Source organism: Poecilia reticulata, chromosome 3 (assembly GCF_904066995.2).
Source record: "Poecilia reticulata chromosome 3, P_reticulata-male-v2, whole genome shotgun sequence".
NCBI lineage: Eukaryota > Metazoa > Chordata > Actinopteri > Cyprinodontiformes > Poeciliidae > Poecilia > Poecilia reticulata.
The window spans coordinates 14,322,957-14,343,953 of NC_088832.1; positions in this window are offsets into that span (position 1 = coordinate 14,322,957).

A 20,997-nucleotide genomic window follows, 5' to 3' on the forward strand; every position below is an offset into this window, starting at 1 on the left:
GCTAGAATATTCTCAAGCTAACTTGACCTAATGGTGAAACAAAGCCTGCTGTCCTGCAGAACTGGGGGTGAACAAAATGTCAGTCAATATCAGCAAAACTGGATGGAAGAACAAAGTTAAGAACTGTTTCTACCTGGTAGTGATTATGTGCATTCATGTGAGCAAATTAACTAATAATTATCTACTCTTCTAACTATATTTTCTCTAGTTCTGTTAAAGAAAATAAGTAAATTGGTGAATTAAACTGCATTGATGTGTACTGTCAGTTGAAGCCACATGGTGTTATTGTTTGCACCTGAATGTAGTGAGGTGGATTATTCAGTTCCTGTTAGCACGCTGTTGCCTCCTGTGTCTTTAAATTGCACCACATTATAGCCTGCTGTTATGCATAATGGTGGATTATGTACATATTATGGCAGTGTTGGCCATTTGTTGTGAATAATTTCTGATGTATTTATTACAAGTGTGTGCTGTTGCTTATTTAGCAGTTAAATTTACACAATTTATACTTATTGTTTTTATTTCTCTCTGTTTACAGACCACACATACAGGTTCAAAGATGCATTACTTCAAGTATTCAGCTGAAATAGATGAACAATAAGCTGCTAAATGAATGGATTTGACAAATATACACCAAATATACACAATTAGAAGGACTTTAGCCTCTGGTTCTTTGACTGAAGTCTTCTGTCCATGTCAGCTGCTTCAACCAGTGCAAAGTTAAAGTATAAGAGAAATCCCAGGGTTGTCAAGAAAAGCAAGCAGGAGAGAATGCTGCATTCTAAACATCTTCAATTCCTAAAGATTCAGCATAGAACTTATTCATAGGCATCAAGCTAATGCCTATAAATATGTAAACATGCTAATATCTGAATCATGCAAAATAGTTTTGAACCTAAAGTAAAACACATTATAATTTATAGTTTATAATTAGTAAGCTTATCGTTATTTAAGAGAGCAAATGCAGCAAACACATTTTTAGAAATTAATTTTAATAAAAACTGGAATGTTCTTAAAACACAAAACATTGCTTTGCTTTTGTTTTCCTTATTCAAATTTGTTCATATTTATTCCTTTTGAAATATCTTGCCAATATTTTATACATCAAACATGAGATCAAATATTTTCTGCGTTGAACAAGAATAGCACCATTCTAAAAACACAACTAAACAAACAGAATACAAAAAAACCAATAAATAAAACAGATTTCTTCGGGTCCCACATACGGGGTCAGAATGAACTAAACAAGCTGTGTTTCTTGAGAGACGACCCTCATCTTATAGGTCATAGCAGTCCGTCAGATAACCTTTGCCCAGACACTATGTGAGGCATTTCTTAACACTGTTCCCAATTACTAGAACTTACTTAGACTTGTTGTTTGTCTATTTAAATGTGTGGGTTATGAAGGAGACATGCCTTGATTAAACTAACACACCAGTGTGGATGCTGTACCAGTTGATATTCACCACATGAAATCAGACCTCAATACTCCAGACTTCACTAGAGTACGAGGTGCAGCTGGAAATGGCAAAGATACATTTAATGATAGTGAAACACAGGTATAGTTAGTATTCATGAAAAGACACACCACTCAGTTGCCCATTCTGCTACAGAGGGACATGGCTGGCCAAACACAGCAGCTTGAGGTAAATGCACAGGGGTAGTTTATAATGTTTGGGAGCCATAAACACTCTGCCCTTGGCTCTTCCCAAGCAGACGGACCATGGAGAATTTTACTACTGTCATAAAGCATGTTCATCCTCTGCCTCTCCCTTTGCTTCCCCTCAGTTAGAACACACACAGAAGCATGCACATATCCAAACACGTACGCACCGCCCAATCCTTGTCATATTTCACACACACCTTGTGCATTAAAATGAAGAAGGTAAACATCTAAACAGACGGGCTCGCTGCTCTCCACCACTGTTTTACCCCCCTGTACTCACAACAACAATGAAGGATGGGTTCCTTTGAGCTCTGTGTACAAAAGTGAAGCTAGAATGGAAGATGGTACTTTAAAACTTTTGGGAAAACAGTCAATACCTTCTTTTGAGAAATGGATGAAGAGCTTTTGCATTTTTTAAAAGTTGTAACAATTATAATACAATATTTGGTGACTAAGATATATTTCAATTTAGCAGTTTACAGAAACAAGCAAACCATTTTTGGTAAAAGGGGGCAATATAACAAAAACAGTGGGACTGTTACAACTGTAAAACAGAAGCAAAGAAATACGATGGAAAAAAAAAAACATCTGAAAGTAAATCTTCAGCATGTGTGATGTGTCTCCACACATTTGTCTCATTTGTATGCAATCTGGTGTTTCTCCTGTGATACTGTTGCAGGAAGAAAAAAACAACAGCTTATACTTCCAGGAGATAATGCTTTGAATGTTGTGGGAGTGTTTTGATTGTTGATTTTTGCAATCTGGCAACAATTATGAGAAATAAAAGAATTATTTTTGATGGGGTTTGGCGGTTTTCAATGTTTTTGTGTTGCTTTGACGAATGTAAAATGTTCTGTGGCTTCAATATTGGTGAACAGGGCTGGCTGTTGGTATAGGCCACAAACACTGTTGTCTAGTTATATTGGTGCTACTGAAGTGAGCTCACAGTGATGGTGATGTGAGTGTATTATCTATGTGAACAAGCAATAATTTGTGGTGTGTGCATTTAAATCTCACAGACGCTCACTGAATATGTGTTATTCAGGTCTCCCAAACTCTTGCTCTATCTGCTCTGCATGTTCAAGCTCGACTCTGATGCTTGCAGTCTGACAAAGTGAATGTGAATGAACCACAACACCAGCCAATGACAGACAGGTCTTTTTCTTCCGATATATATATATATATACACACACACACACGCACACACACCCCCACACGCACACGCACACGCACACACACACACACACACACACACACACACACACGTACACAAGAGATAATAGAAAAAAATCAGAGCTTGATATTTGTAGGGATATTTAGTTATGTATGCAAAATATGCTTACTCACATTTGCTTTCCAGGTATTATGTACTTTGGAGCTAAAATTTGATGTAACAGTAATTGCACCATAGTTTTACAGAGATAAACCCAGTCAAAATAGTTTATAATCTCTTTGCAGTGTACGCTGGATAAGAAATATTATGTGGTAAATAGAATAAATATGGTTTAATTACTTGTGATAAAAACAAACTTAATGGCATGAAATCCAAGGCCAAGTGAAGTATGAACCAGTTGAAATATGAAATGTGATTGCTTTTATGTAATAGACTTGCTATGTCCAACATAAAAGCCAATTGTGACCAGCGACGATGTGCTTGTTTTTTCTATATCTTGCAACAGAACTATAAATCGTGCCAATAAAGTTGCTAAACTACTTGAATCCCCTTTATTCTACAGACATTATAGAAAGACGTCTTTAAATTGTAGAATGTGTTACAATTGAAACTTGGAAGAAGAGTGAAAATTTTACAAATGTGCAACAGGTAAAATCTTCCAGGTATGCCTAAAATGACAATATGTTTTGCGTTTTTACTCATTTTTTTTAAATGTAAGATTTATGGATTGTTGCCGGGAATTGAGTTGTTAAGCAGAGTTAACAGGAAAATGTGTTATTTAGGACAAATAGTTAGACCCGCAGTATTTTCCCTGGAAAAATCCTCAGCTGCTCAGATGGAAAGCTGAAATAAGCAGCTGGCATGTTCCTGTTGCTAAGCAGCATCTGAAAATTAAACGGCAAGGCAAAAAAAAACAAGGTCCAAATAACACTGATATCCAGATCCAGAACAGGTGTACATACAACAAGTGTACTTGGAAATCATTTGCACTATAAATAATCAGTGCTTTGGGTTTGGCTCTGCTGCCCACCCTCCTAACACATCGCATTAAGTTATGCTCAGAAATCACTCAGTCAGCTGGCTGTCAAACAAGCAGCTGATCGTGCTGTTTTTCATCCATTAAAAGTTTCCCAGATATAATAAAAAACTTTTCTAATCTTCCTTGAAAAATGTTTAGCCACATTACACTCATCGTCACTCTGTATCAGCCAATACTCCAAAGCTGCTTTGCATATACCCTGAACTGGTACCATCCATCCATTTTCTTGCACCCTTGTCCCTTAGTGGGGTCGGAAGGGTTGCTGGTGCCTATCTCCAGCTAACGTTCCGGGCGAGAGGCGGATACACCCTGGACAGGTCGCCAGTCTGTCACAGGGCAACACAGACACACAGGACAAACAACCATGCACCCACACACTCACACCTAGGGGCAATTTGGAGAGGCCAATTAACCTGACAGTCATGTTTTTGGACCGTGGGAGGAAACCAGAGTACCCGGAGAAAACCCACGCATGCACAGGGAGAACATGCAAACTCCATGCAGAAAGACCGGGGCTCAAACCCAGAACCTTCTTGCTGCAAGGCAACAGCTCTACCAACTGCGCCACTGTGCAGCCCCTGAACTGGTACCATGTATCAAAATATCATGTAAGAATAGAATAAGTACGTCAAAAGAAACGTCAAACTATTAAATGACTCTTAAGTTATTAAAAATATATATTTTCCATTTGAATTTTTTTTTTTTTTAGTCAGCCACACAGCAACATGCTAACAAAAGGCCACAGTAACCACCATGTTGCTTCCCAAATATCATGTTTGTTTGAGACAATTTCAGCAGAGTATCAAAAAAATAACTGCAAGGAAAAGAACTCTTGCTTTTCCAATAAAAGGACCCTTACAATTTTGGAACAAACTAAAATTATTTCCTTTTGCCCTACCAAGTCCTTAGAAAGCAGTTCAAACACAGCATATGCTGCAGCAAGACCACCTGCTGGGATCTTAAAAAGCCTGTACGGAGCCTTAAGTACATTTGAATGCAATCAGTCACAGCCATGACAATAATTTGGAAAATGAAAGCCGTTGATGGAAATAACTGTGATGATGGTAATGAATAGGTACGCGCAAGATATAATACAGAGAAAATATATGTACTTAACACACATTTGCTCTCAACACAGCCTTGAAGTGAATTACTGGATGCTCAGCCAGCACTCAGGGCTATAACTGCTTGATTGACATCTCATTCCAAGCCAGAAAAGTTGCTTCGAGCCTTCATTTTCAAGATAAAGTGCAGCCTTGATTCTTCCTTACAACAGATTAGTTTGTTATATTTTTCAACAAGTCCCTGAGAGTTACAGCATATACAGTGATAAAATCGGTCGGCAATTACGTGAAATCACTACTTCTCAGCTGTTTTTCTTTCAACCCTGTTCTCTGCAGATGCTGTGTAATAATTTTCTCATCTAACTGTTTGGATATAAGTGGTAAAAGACAACACTGTGCATGGGCATGAGTCAAACAGCTCTCTTAGCCCTGATTTCTTTTTTTGCATTTTCAGAGAAGACGTTAAAGCTTTGCTTTTTTCATCACTCTGGGATGAGATGCCTTTTTCTTTTAGAGGTGTTGATAATTCTGCTCTCCATTTAAGCTGCAGCCTACAAGGGGAACCTTTTATAGGTCAGTTTTCTAAAATGTCCTGTAGAACTTTTTAACTGGACAGGAGATCCAATGACTTTGAACATAAATGAGTAAAATTAAGAAATTGTCACAATTAAAACGTCTATCTAAAATGCTCTGAACATCCTTGTCACGCTAAAAGTAACCACTGGATGGATATTCCGTGATCACAAGGGGATCTATATAGTCTTAATATTTAAATCATGATTACTGAAGGAGCTATATAGTTCAGCAACAGCTATATGCATGGGGTGGAAACATTGTGATATTATTTTAGCAAACGTTCTTCTGTCTCCCATCACCTGCTCTTGACTGACGGGCCATGCTAGGGTGGTGCTGCTCTTCCTGATGAACTAAAATGTTCAACAATATATGATTTGTAAACTGAGAAATAACTCCAATTCATTCACCATGAGTGAACTGATAACAAAACAAAGGAAAACATTTGAAGATCTTTCTTTTTTTTAAATTCGCTGAGGCTTAGCATCTGGAAGAGTGAGCAGCTGGAAAGGGATAGTTCAAGTTATTTTTTAATTGCCAAAGTGAGATTCTGATTAAAGGTTATGACCAGTTGAGGTTATGATAACCTCCTGCTTAAAGCTGCAGCATGTGACTTTTATAAAAAATGCGTTTTTCACATATTTGTTAAAACTGTTGCTATATTCTGGCAGTATAAAATCAGAAGGATAATATTTTAGAAAATTAAGCTTCTTTACCTCCTCCCAGTTCTACTACTGCCATCTGAAGAAATGCAACATTCGTGGTCAGAAACAACCAATTAGAGCCAGGAGGAGTATCTTAGCGCTGTCAATCAACCTTGTGTATGCTCTGCTCAATGTCCTAATGGTGGAGAAACAACTTATCGTTAAAGAATACCATCGTTACCCTCATCAGTGGCCACGCTAACTAGCCTGAGCATTCATGAAAGCTGTCAGGAAGAAGCTGTAGCGCAGCAGAGAGGAATGATGAGGGTGTGAGCACTGCATACACAAGCCTGATTGACAGGCTGAGATCTTCCTCCTGGCACTGATTGGTTGTTTCTGACTGAATGGTGTTTTTCTGTAGATAGCACTGGGAGCACTGAGAGAATGCAGAGGAGTTAGACTTTTTCAGTCTGGTTATGCAATAATGACAGTTTTAACTTTTTAACTTTTTTTTTTAACTAAAGTTACATGTTGCATCTCTAATATAGCAGATATCAGTTTTCCATCTTGTCAGAGCAGGGCAAAGGAAAAAGGAAGACTTAAATGGTGATAAACCAACTCTAATTATTAACATAAAATTGTAGCATTTTATGTGAATATTTTTTTTACTAACACTTAAAACTACTGTCAACATCTCTTTGGACAATTATTGAAATAAAAATGTGCCTGCAACAATAAAACTTATATCACACAGTCAGTTATTCAGTGATCTGCTGTGGTCTTTGTTGTAATTAACAATTTTGCTACTTATAACATCTTAAAAGCTCCCACTTATGATGGCGTCCAGGACTGTCTACACCCTACTAATAGCCCCAACTATAACTTTGTGACCCACGCAGCATCACAAAACTAGAGATGCATGTCAGGAGAAAATGAGTACCGAAAACCCCGTGTAGCTGTCCCTTTATGATTTGAGAGCTTAGATACTGCCAACTTTTTCTGTGTGAAACAGCTATCACTGGTTCTGTTGTGAGATCATGTCCACCCTGACAGTGCTTTGCAGAATTACAGGTTCAGACCTGTTTTAAAATTTTCCATTATCCAATTTTCGGTGTGCTTGCACAAACTGTACCGTCAATTTCTGTATCTTTAACGACAGCGTTGTGGTCTCCAGCTGCCAGGGCTCCATCTGCCTCAAGGTTCTGCAGATCTTGGTCCCGGCAAATTTATTTGATAACTGAGTTGAATGAGATGTTTTGACCAGCATGAACCTGTCTGAACAATGTATTTTCATCTCTGTAAATCAGTTAGATACTTTTGGTTGAATGAATGTAGCTTACATATTTATTTCCTATGTTTCCAATATTTGACAAGATGAAAACCACATAATTTATTTCTGTGTCAGTGTGAAATATATTCACTTCTCTTGAATGCATTGACAAATGCATTTAAAGATGATCTGACCTATATTTTTATATTTTGTCATTCAAAATGAACATTCTTGGGTGATGTTTGCCACAACGGAGAACAGATAGTCGAGTTCATGGGGTAATCGACCGTTAAGAGCTTCAGTGAATGGTCATATTTGATAAGATATGCACAACTTTAATTCACTCTGCTGCCATCTCAGCAATACAAAAATAATGCATTCTGAATATTCAAATATGTGCATCAAGAAAATAGTTGCAGTACAGAAAGGCAAGATCCCTCAATCCCTTTCTTCCTGCTGTGATTTTATTCTTTTCAACACGGCTCAGTTTGAAGAAATATTGCTTTTCTGATATTGCACAAAGTGTGAGCCTACTCTCAAATGCACACTCTCACCCACGCTGAACAAGAAATGGCGCGCACACACACACACACGCACACACACACACACTCTCTCTCTCTCTCTCTCTCTCTGCCTGGATGATTACAGATGTCTCACTGTAATGTCAGTTATATACAGCTTGTTCTCATCGAGCTTCCCATTTAAATCAAAAATCCATTATTAGAATCATTTTATCATTGGTCAAAATAGGAGCACATCAGAGACCGCCACATCACTGGGATTTAATAAATGACTGCAACAATAAATGTTGCTTGATGGGGTATGATTGTGGTTGTCATATTCTTGCCCGCCAAAAAGCATTTGCGTGGCGGTGACATGGTTTCTATCTTTTTACTGAAGCTGAAGGGACAAGTCTGAATGAAGACTGATGTTTCTGTGTTTGTAGTGAAAATGTTGCTGAAACCAAAATTGAGTGCAGCCAGAATGTCCATAATGACTCCTCACAGCATGGAAAATCACAGACATATTCAGCAAGAGTGGGCTAAAGGTGGTTTTCAGAAAATTTTCTGCAGCTTTGTCACAATTAGCAACCTTTCCACACGCATTCATTGGATTTTGTTACAAAAATGCATCAGGGCTATACTTAAAGAGGCAGTATTTTACACTTTTCGGGCATATAATGCCATTTTATAGCACAATCAAGTTACCTGCAGTTGTAATGTAAAATTGCTGAATACATTGAAAATAACTTAAGAGACACAATTTAATGCCTTGAATCTGGGTCTCTTTCTCTTTAAGAAGCCCCTGCTTGTTCCTATACTGCCTTCAACACATCATCACTACAATTAAGCCATTAAGCCTCTAACATAATTTTTACCAGTGTTTCACTGAGACGTAGCTTGTATGATGAGCTCAGCAGACACGCAGTTCCACCAGGTGCTTGCTAATTGCGGCTAGCCTGGTGGAGCTAGCGGGAGGTGCTAGGTGGCCTCTAGCACTTTTGTAGAAGGGGTTGTGTTGTAAAGGCAACACGACAGCTTGGTGGGGAAAAGTATTTTGATACCATGAATGGTCGCCACGGGAGATTCATGGATTCCTTAAACATGCACGAAAGTATCAAGGCAACACTCATCAAAAACAATACAGGTATGTTTCTGATGAGGGAATAGCATGCATGACGTGAAGCTATACAGAAAGTCAATTTTATATAATGCTGCCCCTGTAAAGTAATCCTGGGCATCTGTTGACCTACCTTAGAAAAAAATGACGGATCCAAAGTCCACATCATAACAACTCCAGCTGCCTAAAAAGGCTGCACAGTTATTATGGCTCAGACCGTTCCTTGTATTATTCATTACCAGATAAAGTGTGGCACAGCTCTTGTCATATCTCACCTGCACTGCCTATTTATGCTACAGTGTCAACGAGAAGTAAATTCCCATAAAGCTTATCTTCCTCTACATTATACATAATGATTAAAAGGGGCTGTGCAGGATGTGCAGCAGACTCTGATAAACATGATCAATTCACTGAAACGACTCAGCTGTTCAGTGCATTTTAAGACTATCAAGGGTTTATGTTCAGTCCCATTATACGCTGAGTTCGCTCTTAGTGATTTGACCTTCGGTTCCTCTGTCCTGAGCTAGGGATGCAGAGTAAAAGTGACATCTAGCTGGCACCCTGTGACAGCTGATGAGGAGGAGGTTTAGACCAGTGCATGGGAAAGAGAAATTAAACCGGGAGAGCCCAGAGTGTGATTGACAGATACTCAGCTCCCATGGTTTCCTGTTATTCCTCAACGCTCATCTCCTCCCCTTGTTGTTTTTCTGTCGTCTGACAGTTAACTTCACAACAGGAAGCTTTTTACTGAAGAGCCCGATTAGATTTCCTATTTTACAGTCCAATGCTCTGTTTATGTGAAACATATAGTATGTTGATAAAAGCAGTCAACCGTGGAGAAGACATTTCTTAGTATTCAGATCAAGATTGCTTTGGGATGGGAGATCAAGTTAAGTTCAATTTTCTGTGCTTTGTTGTTTTTTGTGTGTGTGTGTTGTCCTTGGTTTTACAGAAGATGAAATGAAACTTGCGGTGTCATGTTTTGCAGTGCAGAGGGAAAACGACTGTAGTCTTCAGAACAAACAGCGCCTTATTTTGAAAAACTTTGCAACGCCTAATTGAAATTCAGCAGGCTTCATTGTGATTTATTTAGTAACAGCTGGTCACAGACAGCGATGTAGTGCTGAATTAAATCTCTTAAATCTCCTTCATTTCTTTATAACCCACAAAGTATATTTGTATCTGCCTAATTTACAGCCAAGATTCATCACCATGAAAGTGCCACACACAAAGCAAACAATAACCCAAATCTGCAAAAAGCCAGAAAATCCACCTGCAGATCGTGTCTTTACTTCACCTTTTGTTAAATGCTTGAGACTTTTTCTGTCATCAAATAGTTGTGTTTGTGTTGCATCATGCATCTCTTCTGTATTTCTTATATTATGCGTGCTGCTCTGAAGTACAATAGGCAAGAAATATCAATCTGAACGGTATAATGAGGGATGCATGTTATATTATGTCAGAGCAAGTTCATCTTTTTTAATAAATCAATTAGTTGAGGATTACTTCCTGTCACTGCAGAACATGACCTGGCACAGCCCAATCTGCAGAAGCATCAAAACGGCTTTCTCAAAATTACAGTAATTCAGAAAGACAGCTAGTGAAGTGATTGACTTGTTCACTTTTTTAAGAGCACCCATAGAGCACCTCTGGATGTGCAGTTTTGGCTAAAAAAGTACTTCTTAAAAGCGCAATTGACAGGAAATGGGAACTCAAAGGAGGGTACACAAGCCCCCCAAACAGAACCTTTAACAAATTGAAAGGAAAGAGACAAGTCGAAGTGTGTGTATGGCAAAAAATATTAGTCCAGAGCTGAAGGTCCACTGGGAAATCATATCACTTAGTTATTGGACATTTCTTCATCTACCAAGGACAAAATGTCATCCACTTCAGACAGAGTGAGTATAAAATGTGCTCTCTGTCTCTGGTCAGCAACGGGTTCTCGTGCTGCATCACAAATGGTATCTGCAGTTGTACAGACATGAGCAGTATCAGCCTGCCGGTCGATATGCAGAAGACCTGCAAGTAAAACTCCACAGGTTTTATTTTAAAGGAAACAAACTCTGAAAAATATTGGACATGATGAAGCATGGCACTTTTTATTGTGTTTTCATTCTGTAAATTTAATCATTTTCCAAATGAATATGTCAACAAGTATTTATTTAAAGTGTTGTAAAGTGAAAGTTCAAAACTTCTTGTGTGAAGAACCTTATAGAAAAAGAGATAAAAAAGAATTTAAAAAAAAGAAAGATAACATATACGTTCAATAATTGGAGCTGATGTTGATTACAGGTTCTTAAACCCAAATCTTATTTTAAAGTCACACTGATTATAACTGAATTAAGAATTTGTTGTAAAACTTGTGCTGATTTAAACTTGTGCTACTACTCTTAGCATTGTTACCCAGGTCAATTAGACTTGGACACAACAGATCAAATTGAAAATTAATTTTAAATTTTTTTAAAAAAAAAGCCTGACTAACATAGCATTTATTTGAATTTCCTATCATTTTTCATCTTTTCTCTAATGATGTCCAAGAAAGTACAACTTTTTCCTTGTCTTTCTTTTGATGGCCTTTTTTATTGGCAGTAAAGTAAATGATAGATAGATAGATAGATAGATAGATAGATAGATAGATAGATAGATAGATAGATGCTGCTGATTTTTGTTGTGTAACGTGAAACTGTCTGTAGCAATATTGGAATACTATACAGTAGTTCCACTTGCAAAAAATTAGAAAAAAAATATTTCTGATTCAGTTTTCCTTGTCCAGTTTTCCATTGTTGAGTCAGTTATTTAAATAATTTTTCAATTGTATTTCAATGTATTAGGTTACACACGCTGTAGATGGCGTATTGTGCTGCAGTTCATTTCTGTTCATTCACCTCACTAATATACCTGCACATATGCAACATTAAGCTGACAAGAAGAGGGACTACCCTGACATAACCGCTTTGGAGAAAATAGCCTACGCAGGTAAAAATGTCTCTAAAAAAGAAGAGATAACACTGATTGAATTAAAATACAGCATTAAGAAAGAAGTACAATGCAACTTTAAGAAAGCTGACTAAGAGAGGAACTAACCCTGACATAGCAGCTTTGGAGAGAACAGCCTATGCAAGTAAAAAACATGTATCTAAAAAATTAGGGACAACACTGACTGCAATAAAATCAGATGGATGCAAAATGTTTTCCTGACAGGTATGAAACGGATGAAATAATGGTCAAAAAGATTAATTGCTTGAATTCAGAAGAGCCCTGATTTGATTTGTTCAATAAAGGTTTGGCAAAGATCATCGATCAAAATTCTCATTTTCACAGAGACTTTCTGTTTGAATACACTGGTTTTGTGTGGCGTAGATGTTATTTATTTTGAAGAGGAAAACATATTAAAACATCTTGAAATTTGATCAACACTAAGAAACAAAAGCTTTTTGCTGCCAAGACACAGTTCTAGTGAGATCTGAAATGAAGTTAAATTCATCACAAGCTTATTCCAGCAATTAAAATGATGGTTGCTACAATGAGCAAATTGGCACCAACATGGAGATCTTAATTTTTTTGCCATTACTACTTTTGTATTGACATCTTGGATGAATAAAAATCTTAGTTTTTTTTTTTTTTTAATTCATCTTAAAGAGGAGGATGATGAAAACCATGACTGAATTCAATAGATGAACTACTTCTCAGAATGGACATTTAAAAAGCCTTTTTGGACGTTCTGTTATGTAATGCACTAAAACAACCATTGTTTAAAACTGGAGGTTGTAAAAGCTGCAGATGGAGGGTCATACAGGAGTTCATTTCCATCCGTCCACCTCACTAAATTCAGTCAGATTCAGATAAATCTCCGCAATCCCTTGTCAGCATATTATATATAGATTGAAGTTCGGGTGAGAATATTACTTTAAGTCATGTCGTTTGGAATGAACAGTACATTTGTTTCTTTTTTTTTTTCTAACCTTACGCATTGCCATCTGATAAGATGAATATTTGCTTTACATTTTCAGATATTTCATCCTCTGTGAAGGAAGGATGGACTCAGGTAAAGTTTGAAGTCAGGCATCTACCACTTTGAGGTGATGGAAACATTTTTCTGTTTAGTTTCCCATATTTGAGATTTTAACTGTGTGACTGGCTGTGCAAAAAATGAAGTGGAATTGAATTTTAGGCTTTCTTTGGTCAAGGTGGAGAGCAACATAGAGCAACTACAGAGTTGCAGACTTAAAGGTGAGTGAATGATTTATTGTAATGGCTGGAGGAGAAAAGAAAACACAAAATGTCATGACTATTAAAGTCAGAATTAAAACAGTTTCAACATTGCCCACAAAAATGCCCTTTAAGTAAAAGTACGAAAACAGTTTTCTTTTTGTTTTATTTCAGGTAGAAGGATAAAACTCTACAATTCACAGAAGTGGACGCGGACTACTGCGCTATCTGGCGTTGTGAAAGGATGGGAACCAGCTTTGAACTGCCACTTTTCAGCGGGAACAAGAAGAGGTGCTGCTCTGGAACTATTGCAAAGGTCAATTTGGACTCAGCATATGACATAACATCCATGTTATTAGACTCTGGGAGGAGTACCAAAAGAATCAGGAGAAAACCTCCAGTGGGAGGGATTAATAGAGGCGGTATGTCACTCCACCCGTGGTGGCACCACAAGGTTAAAAAAATAATAACTTATAGAACAAGTTTTCTTTCTTTAAAGTAGAGTTTGTGATCAGGAAAAGCTTTACTCTAGTTCTGACAACAAACAGGGGGCAAAGGACGGGCTCGCCCAGATCATCATTCATGCAAAGGCTGCTCATGCACAGGTAAATCATGCCAAACTACACACAGAAAACGCGTGAGGACCTTCTTGCTGTGCTCACCGCTACACTGTGCAGCTCTGTGTGTTAATGCTTATTTCATGTCAAAGTCTTCTAAAAGAGAGCTTGACAGACAGAGCAGTGCAGCAAATAGCTGTGATAAACAATGATTGACTGCTGACGGCTTTACATGTAGTTATTTGTTCGGCGCATGATGGATGTTAGATGTCTGCTCAGTTCTTCAAAATAACACGGGTGCTTCAGGAGGTATTTTATATTGGTGGTATTATTGTTATTACTAGTGCTGCTGAAACCCTTCTAAAACAAGTTGCTGCATATCTTGAAGAATCGCCAGCTTTACCAGAAGAGGACACGATCGGCTCTGGCAGGCGAACGCGACACAGCCAACCCCAAAGGACCCCACAGGTCAGGCTCTTTCTGTCTGCTCCAACTTCTCTCCCTGCTTGTTCATCCTTTTCTTTCCTCTTGAGCACACGTTCCCCGGTCACACTTCTCAGACTTGCTTCTTTTCTTGTCTTTTCACGTTCCAGATGTTTCTCCTCATCAGAATGTGAGGGAATTATTCATCACATTATTTGGCGTAAAGACATAAACTGGATGAAATTTGATAAAAATGTGGCAACACATTCCAACATAAATCAGAGGTGCTTTTAACATAAACAAGATTGCAGATACAGAAGGTATAAACACCCTTTATTAATATGCTGCAGCGGGGGATTGAGCACAAGACGGCGAGGAAGCTTTTTCACGACTTTGGAGAAAAACATGTGGTCCCCTTTGTTTTTCAAATAAGAAAACCAGAGGTAGCAGGTAAAGCAGTCGCATGCCCGGCAACGGCAGGAAGGCACAAAAGTACACATTAACACCGGCTTAGACAACAACCACATTTCAAGATAAGAGCATGTAAATAAAACCAAGTGCAGCTATAAGAGCAATCTAAAACGCATCATAAAACTGAGCTATAAAAACAGCAACATCAAAACAAAGATATAAATACAGGTAAACAAATAAAATCAGTAATTTGGCCGAGTGACAGATGCACTTGCAACTAAATGTGCACATCAGTGCATCTGCATGTGCTTGCGTGTGTGTGTGTGTGTGTGTGTGTGTGTGTGTGTGTGTGCGTGTGTGTGTGCGTGCATGTGTCAGTGTGGATGATGACATCACTTCTGTGCAGGTGTGGTGTTTTTTTTTTTTTTTTCTTTTTTCTCCCAACATGCATACTGAGACTCCCTATTTGGCCCGCCACAAAGACCTTCACACTTCAAAGGCGTGGGGTATGGATCAAACGCAGCAGTTGCAGGTAGTACACAGCAGTCTCTGCGTGTCTCTGCTCCCTTCATCTGTGGCCCTTTTCATGTCCGTGCCTCCAGAAGCCACATTTCGCTGCAACACTTGAATCTTAATGTGGATTAATGAGCTCAAATCAAATGAAATTGCAGTTCAAATGAACGAGATGTTGGAACCAGATCCTAAAGCAATACTTGACCACGTGTCTTAAATAAAATAAATCCATTTGATTTCGAAGGCTTGAGTTGGATAAAGTGTGTGAAAACTCAGCGGACCTTCAAAGCTGGCAGCCTTTTCAGAACAGTCTCCTGTGCAGCTGCAGCAGTGCCCGTTCACTCCAGCCACCCCAAATCAGTTTGCTTCACATCAGAGGAAAGCTTTTTTTTTTTTTTTTTAATCAACGATGATGAGACATTTGCACAACACTTGAAAATGTTGCATAAAAATGGAATTCGAATGGCACGTTCTATTATCTCAAGACCTAAAATAAACCCCTGCATTCAGGAGGTCTGTTGCATTGAATTGGAATAAGTCTGTTATTCTGCTATGAAAGTCACGCAGTCCTTCAACTTTATTCTTCAAGTTGGACTCGTGTCCCCCGGGGATCTGAAGGTCGCAGGCTGCAGGGTGACCGTCCCCTCTGGCTTCTTTTTCTCTTGCTCCTGTCTCATCGCTTCACCCGTGGGACACAGGGAAAGGTGAAGGAGGGTCACTAAACCTTAAACGCATGGTGCTTGTGCTTGTGCTTTTATATCAAAATCTACATTCTCACTGAGCTTGGGTTTTCAATGCAGATGCAACTATTGTTGCCAAAGTCTTGAGTCATTTGTCATTTCTTTACTTTCTGCAACCAATGAGTGGGAGTTTTTTTTATATATCTTTTAATACAACTCTTCGGGTTTTCTGAAGGTCTTTCAGAGCTTTTGTATGAGCCGTGGAGTCTTTTCACCTATTTCAATGACAGCAGCTTAGAAATCTGTTTTTATGACTTTATCTCAATATTACTGCAATGGTTCTGGAAAGTTGTATACGCTCCTGTTAAACTGGCTTTTGTCATAAAAAAATAGACCATGAAAAACAATTTCAAATAATTTGCTATATATAATGTGGCTTTTACACTGCATAATTTAACAGAAAAACAAATCATTACAAATAAGGTGTGCACACTCTCATAGAAATACGTTATAAAGGCAACTTTTGTTCAATTTCAGAATTCAGTCTTCTTGGGAAGAGTATGTCAGGATGCCTCATCTTGACTTTGTAATATTTGCTGTCTCTACCTCACAAAACCTCTCCTCTCATATAGAGACAACATGTTCTGCCCACAAACTATTCAGGTGAGCAACCACAGTCTCTCTGTTAGATTTAGTTCAGGACACTGTTGTAAAACTTTAATAGCTTTCTTAAGGGGGATTGCTATTGATATACCATATCCTCTCTGTGGTGCTGAAAGTTAAAACATGTCTTTATCTTCAACTTTTTAGCAGACGCCTAAAGATTTTGGATCAAACCTGACTGATATTTGGAACTGTTCAGTATTTTCTCCACTTGGTCAGAGATCTCAGCTCCATCTAAAATTAACCTTGAGGCATAAATGCTGCCCCCACCATGTTTCACTGTTACTATGGTGTTTTGTTGGTGAGAAAAAAAAGTTTTCATCACACTATGAGACTTTCTCCATTGAGATTTTTTAGAGATTTTATCCAGGCCTGATGTTTTTCTTTGGAATAAAATTATTGCAACCCAACACCTTAATCTAGAATATTAAAGACTGCTGTCATGCACACACAAAAGAAACTGAGTAAACTCTATGAATATTTAAGTGGTGTGAATGTCTAAAAGTCAAGCAGGAAATTTATGTCAACTATAATGTAATGGTAGGCGTGAACTCAAGTACACTGCACGATGAAAGTGAATTAGCAGGCGCCTCAACAAGGCATCAGTTTCAGTTTGAGTACATCCATGAAAGAAACTTTAAAAGTTCAGAAAGGCTCGGTTTCCTGGAAACAAAGTATATGGAAGTTAGGAATAGTTTAAACACTTACATAGCACAAGAGAAATGGGATGATGGATGAAGCAGTAATATTATTGACTGAAATAAACTCTATAACAACCAAAGTTTTTCAAATTTTCTTCTTGATTTAATAACTTATTATTTTCTTGAACAGATTCCGCCTTAAATCTGTAAAACGCAATATTGTGTAATAGATTGCATTGATTTTCTAAGTTTAATTTGTTTATCCTATTTTATGACTGCGCTTACTTTGATTACACAATTGTGTTCCGTAATAAGACGGCTGAATTCGTGTATTTATAAACGAGTAGCATTAATCATTGTGAACCTGATGATATTCATAAACCTACCCTCCCAACCCAGCAGATTCCTCCAGATGCATCTCCCCAGATTCTGTCTCTGTCTTATTAAAGTCCTAATGGAAAGTGATTGATGACAAAATTTCCTTGTGATTAAAAAGAGCTGTGACAGAAATAGTTATGTTGCAGGAAGAGCGCGCAGAAATGTCACCGTGACGTCGTTAATGGGTTCTTTTCAAATCACCTCAGAGATTTACAGGATTGCAAATAATTTAATATGCCAGGCCAGTAACGTTGTTGTAATAAGCCATCTAAAACAATTTATTGGATGTTCCCTCACAATAAATCACGAGGGTCATGCATGTTTTATGAACAATCAGTCAAGCTCAAGCATCAGCAGGCTGGATAATGATGAACTATTGAGAGCAATGGGCTTATTTAAGTTCAGAGATGGAGTAGGACAAATATCATTCTCAACGGGCAATCCTTAAAAGCTGCTTTTTACTTTTTATGAAGGCGTCTGTTTGCTGGCTTCTATCCATCTGTCTATGACAGTGCAGAGTGACAGTGCATTTCAATGAGTCTCTCTCTTATAAATATTCACAGCTCTCTCTGACATTTTTTTATTTTTCTCTGTCACCCCAGACGGTTTTACCTATACAGATGGTGGAGAGGGTATGAGTCCCTTCATGGTCCGTCATGGATTATTAAAAAGTTACAAAGGAAAGTTTTCTAAGCCATGCCTGACTCTACTAAAGCTCCTTTGGGTTAAATGCAACTGTCACCAGCTGTACAACTGATGAAAATATTACAATCCTTACTTGTTGATTTTGACATGTCTTGGAGGGAAACGGAACAATCACATGAGGAGAATTTGTGTGTTTATATACACGAATATATATATTCGAATATATATATATATATATATATATATATATATATATATATATATATATAAGGGACTCTGAGCTGGTGTGTGAAGTTGAAAGGTTCCGGCTAGAAATAGTTGGACGTTGGACTCACCTGGATGCATGGCTCTGACTCTGAAACCAGTCACCTTGAGAGGTGTTGGACACTCTGACTCTGGAGTTGTCCCTGTTGAGAGGAACTGGGCAGGAGTGGGCATACTTGTCTTGTTACCCCCATTTAGGGGGGGCAATAAGACTACCGGGACATTGGACTTCACCTCAGTGAATCAGAGGGTGACCTCCCTCTGCCTGCATGTGGTGTTATGGGTTAGTCTGTTGCCTGAGTGATGTTTTGTTATTGGTCTTCTGTTCTTGTCATGGATTGTCCATAGCAGACACCATGTTCAAACATAAGGGTGTTATTTGCTTTTGTCATCAGGACATCTTAGGCCATATTTTGATGGTGAACCTTTCTGCTTTGGGGTAGAGGTCCTGTCCAAATTTGGGGTGTTAAAGTATCTCAGGGTCTTGTTCATGAATGTGGGTAAAATGGATTTTTGCTGTTTCTGCAGTGCAGTCTATCAATCTGCCATAGTTGAGAGCTTTCTACACAGGGTGTCCGGACTCTCCCTCACAGCTAGGGTGAGAAGCTGTATCATCGGGAAGGGGCTCATCATCAAGAGGAGCCAGTTGAGGTGAACTCTCTGGTTAGGCTGCTGCTCCTGTGACCCAGCCTCAGTAAAGCAAAATATAATGGATGGATGTTTGAACCAGAGCATTTGGCAAAAATGGTGAACGGATGGCTTTTCTAGTCATGCTAAAATCACTTTGAGCACTGCTCAGCGTATGATAATATCAGTGTATGTTCTCGCATGAATGGTGCCTCGAGTAAGAGTCTCCTTCAGCCGTGTCCAACCAATAATAAAAAGGCAAATCATCTGAGATTCTGGGTAGGATGAAATTCTGTGTGAATTTCCTCACAAAGCAGGTCAGCTACTCTCCCTATTATCAGCGGCACACAGGAGGAGCGCCCAATTAATGGCATAAAAGCAAAACAAATTTTGGTAAGCATGCAACCAACATGTAAGATATGTTTTGTATCTTTGCTTCCCTTTCGAATCCTGGTTGCTAAGTTGGACAGCTGGGTAGAAGGCGGTAGCAGCAGTCACAGGTAGATTTAGCACATGTAGTGTTGTTTCTCTGAGGCAAAAACTGGAAAAGAGCCAAAATCTATTTTTGTGGAGATTTCTAGTTATTCTTAACATTTAGAAAGTAATGGGAGGCATTGGTTTAGCATTTTTACTGTGACACACCTGCACAATCTGCCTTCAAGTTTCTTCAGTAAGTTTTATCCCAAAACCCTTAAGTCTGTGTAATTGGAGGATTTGGCAACTTAGCTTGCCTGGATCTCAGCAGACACATGATTTTTTTTTTTAAATCTTGCCTTTACCAGCATAGATATTTAAAAGTCAGTTCTCTTGATGCTAAAACAACCTGACAAAGTAGTGCACATAGAGAGTTGAGAGGAAGATAGCACATTGTTTTAGTAGCCCTGTGTAAAGTAAAATCTGAAAATTGCGGTACGCATTGGTATTCAGCATCCTCGATTAAATACTTTGTAGGACCAGTCTATATTGCAATTACATCTGTGGTAAGATGTACACATTTACAAACTTGCTTCCTGAGTTGACAGTTCTTCAAAATAACTCAAGCTCATAGCACAGATGGAGAAATTTTAAGCCTTGCCACAAATTCCCATCTGGATTTCTGTCTGGACTTTGACCGGGTCACTCAAATGCATGCAACCATTCCATTATAGCGCTGTGTGTTCTGGTGTTGTTTGCTGGACTGTGAGCCTCCACCTATGTCTCGAATTATGCCATGAGTCACTATGAGGATAGTGTGTTCAGCGTGGCATGTAAGATTAGTTGTCATAATAAAGGTTTTGCTATGTTTATTCTACTTTTTGTCTGATGTGACCAGCTAAAATTCTTCCAATTACATGTTCCTATGACTTTTTCAGTATTTCTTTAAAAAAAAACATCATCAATCTTCTATAAAGGCCAGGCATGTGGGACATTTTTGCCATATTCTTCCCATTTTCAGCTGATGGATAAAAATGCTTCATGAGATGCTTGAAGTTTGGGATATTGTTTTGTAACCTAACTCTGCTTTAAACTTTTCCAGAACCGCATCGCTGACCAGTCTGTTTTGTTCATCAGTCTTTATGAGGTTTTTGGTAAACAAACAAACCTCTAAAGGCCTTCCCAGAATAACTGTATTTATACTTATATTAACTACCCGGAGGTAAGCTTGATTGCTTTTTCATGTGACTCCAAAATACCATTAGTTGTGTTGAGTTTTATCTGAGGTTAACGGGATAAAAGGGGTTGATACAGACGCACATCACTATTTTTTTTTAAACGGTGTATTTTTTTCCTTATATTCACAATCATGTATTACGCCATGCATGTCTGTCACATGTTTTTATTGTTGTTTATTTTGTACATGCAAACACCTAGCTTCCCACTTGTTACTTAAGTTGATACATCTCACAATATCAAATAAAATCACAATAACTATAGAATCTCATAACCAAGGAGAATA